Here is a 3,809-nt window from a genome sequence, read left to right on the forward strand (position 1 = left end):
AGGGAGATGAAGGACACTTAGAATAATATATGTCTCTTTTCTTAGTCTTTTGATCGAACTATAAAGAGATGTTAAGAGTAGTAGCTTGATCTAGTTGAGTCTAGACTTGGTTGGATGCACACTTGTGAAATTCTACCACTAGGTAGCTCAGAGAAGCCCATGGATGTGATGTTGAGAAGTTAGAGCTCAAGAAAGTTTGAATTAGATGAGCTCAGAGAATTTTTGTTCTCACCGGATGGTCCAATGATCAACAGAGAATATACACTAGAGTGTTTTTTTGGCTAAGAGACAAAGCTGATATCTATATCGGATGGTTCCGTGTTAGTGCCGAGTGCACACTAGAGTATTTTATAGAACTTTGTTCAAATTCTCAAAAAATGGAGTTGAATACACTGGATGGTCTGGTGATGACTGGGTACGCATCATTTTCCAAAAGTTTTGCTTTTAGCTCAGTGGAGATGTTACTCACTGGATGGTCCGGTGTGTGTGAGAAGATGTACACCGGATCATCCGGTGTTAACAGAAATTGTGGGTAGTTGGGCAACGGCTAGATTTGGACATTTAGCCTATAAATACCCCCTCATTTTATCTCACTGCAATCTCTTGCCACTCTAGAAGAGCAGAAACACAAAGTGTGTGATGAAGAAGCTAGAGAGTGCACTAGAGTGATTCACAAAGTTCTTAATTGAAGATTAAGGACTTCATTAGTGCATAGAGAATAGCAAGTGTGCATCTACCTGTAGTCTAGGATTGATCTTGGTCAAATGAAGCTATTGGCTTGTTACTCTTAGTAGTTGGTGACACCTAGCCGGTCTTGGTGATTGGAGGTGTCTTGGTGAACTCTTTAAGATCTTATGGGATCCCCAAGAGGAGATTTGTGCTTGGTCTGATGCCTACCAATCCAGAGATGGAGAAGTGGCAATCATGTGGGAGCACTTGATTCTTGGTGGCTCAAGGGTGAGTGATATCCTTAGCGGATGCTCCAACGAGGACTAGGGGGAGTGCCAACTTGTCGATACCTTGGGAAAAAAATTCGGTGTATTCTTGTCCATCTCTTTACTTTCTCGTATTTAGTTTGAGCATTTACATTCTTGCAAGTTCTCAATTCCGCAATTTACTTTGTGTTATAGCTTGCTTGTTTACTTGCTTTCATCTAGCTTGATCGTGTAGTTGCATTACTATTCATCTAAGCTAAGGTTGCTTACTTGTTCTAGAGTTCAGTAGAAGTAATTTTTAATTAGAGCCCAATTCATCCCCTTCTAGGGCCATTCGATCCTTTCATGCACCCAGAGGTGGAGTCGACTATCTGATCTTTTTGTCACAGAGGGAAAGCGTCTTTAGGGCATGCTTTGTTGATCGGTGAAATCCATGCACATTCGCCACTTGCCATTTGACTTTTAACCATGACGGGGTTGGCGAGCCACTCGGGGATCGAGATCCACCTCTCAGATGAATCCTGCCTTGGTGAGCCTTTCGATACTCTCTTTGATGGTTTCTTTTCGATCGGGCATGAACCGTCGGAGCATCTGCTTAACCGACTTCGCATCAAGCTAGATAGCTAGTTTGTGCTCGATCACCTCCCTCGGGATACTAGGCATGTCAGACGGTTTTCATGTGAAAATGTCATCATTTGCCTAGAGAAAGGTGATGAGACAAGTACCTATTTAGGATCTAGGTTGGAGACAATTCAAATGCTCTTAGAGGGCTCCGTTGGATCCAAAGGGGCTGCTATGATTTCATAGTGGGACTTTACGACTGCCTTAGGCCTTGAGTTCTTTGTCTCTTTGTCAGGTTGATGCTGCGTGGCCATGTCAAGGCTCCGCTTGTCGCAACGTAAGCCTGCTTTCGAGTAGCCCTAGACAGTAATGGCTCCCTCAGATCTTGAGATATTCACACACTGTAAGTGTAGTGCACGACATCCATGAATTTGGCCAAAGTGGGTTGTACCAAGATGGCATTATATGCCGTCTCGAAGTCAACCACATCCAACATAATATTTTCTATCCATAAGTTGTCATGCTTCCTCAAGGTAATAGGGAGCAATATCTGGCGATGGGAGTGACCTAAGATATAGGTACTATGCCATGGAATGCTTGGATCACCTGTGTGTGCTCTTGCAAAGAGGATGTTAAGGGAACTCCCTCCATCGATAAGCACTTAGGAGACCTAAAAGTTATATATTATAGGCTTGACCACTATCGCGAAATGACTGGGTCGTACGAAGTTCTCTTGGTAGTCATCCTAGCCGAAGGAGATTTGGACATTCGACCACTTGATGGCTTGGCGACCTTTAGGGATGACATCCCACTATTATAGAAACCCCCTTCATTGCCGGCTGGTAAAAGAATTTACAGCCGACCACTCCCGCCTCTGCACATGCCATCTCAAGTCAAAAGTCACGCGATTTTTCGCGCAAAATACGCACGCGCACTGTTTGTGGCACTCGAACCCGGGACCTCTTAGCTCGAGCGATCCATCCTTACCATCTGACTTTGTTATGATTATTTGGGCATATAAATGACCTCAAATTAAAAAAAAATTAACTACAAAGTTGTATATCTCATCCAGGGCTATAGTTCTCGTATAAAGTTTGTCCCCATCTGACTTCGTATGAAAAAATTATGATGTTTTTAAAATAAGGTGTCAACCATTATCCCTGCCAGTTCGTGTTACGAATCGGTAGTGATACATGACAAATTATCACTGCCGGTTCATATTAGAGCCGGCAATGATAGTCAAGTTTCATTGCTGGTTCATAAGAAGGACCGGTAGTGATAGTCAATTATCACTTTCGGTTCTTTTTTAATATACTTTTAGTATCGATCCTTGATATGAACTGACAGTGATACATCATCATTGCGGGCTCGTAAAGAACTGGTATTGATGGGGAGGCATATATATGGGTTTTTGTAGTAGTCTCCAAGAATTCTCAGGCCACCATCTTGTATTGCCGCTTCGACTCATAAGGCGCGGAGCCACCGGACATGTGGTCGATGGTCCTCTCGTTTGGCTAAAAAGTCATGGAGTCCACGTGCTCGCTACTTCTGTAACTAGAATCCCTGCTTTGGGTTGCAACCTGTGTGTTCTTTCCTTTGACAGCCTTTTCAATCTCCGCTTTGACCATCTTCTTCTAGAGATGGCACTCGTGGAGGCTACGATTGTTAGTCTGGTGGAGATCTGACCAGGTTTTGCTGTCTCATTTGCTAGTGTCTGGTGTGAAACTCTTGCTCGAGGATGATCTGGAATGCTTGTTGGGCATATTTCCAAGAACCTCGTTAGCTTTAGCTTTTTCACCCTTACCTCCCTTGGGTTTCTTCTTGCACTTGCTCTTGACTACGTCATTGTTGCACTTCCAAGAACCTCATCAAGACCCCTCAAGTAAATTCTTGGATGACGTTATAGTCATTTATCGTAGGGATAGTGTTCCGAGTGTTGCTGAAGCGGTGGACAAACTCACGCAAGGTTTCCTTATCTATCTATATGCCATGGAAGAGATCATTTTTGTGCTAGGGTGGACATACATTCCCTTAAAGCTAGCTTGGAACAAGTCGCAGAGCTGCTCAGGAGTAGATCATCCCTAGCGGTAGGTTAGTAAACCATGTCCTGGTTGACCCGACAAGGGCTATGGGGACGTAATTTGCTATCACTTTTTCATCCCCATGAGCCACTTGGATGGTTGTAGTGTAGATCTGGAGGAACTCAATAGGATTAGTATTCTCGTTATTCTTCTTAATCGATCCAGGCTAGAACCACGATGGCGAGTTCACCTTCCATAGTTTTGGAGAAAAGGTCTGGCATCCGTTGATGGT

The sequence above is a fragment of the Phragmites australis genome, chromosome 22, assembly GCF_958298935.1.
Source record: "Phragmites australis chromosome 22, lpPhrAust1.1, whole genome shotgun sequence".
In the NCBI taxonomy this organism is placed as follows: domain Eukaryota; kingdom Viridiplantae; phylum Streptophyta; class Magnoliopsida; order Poales; family Poaceae; genus Phragmites; species Phragmites australis.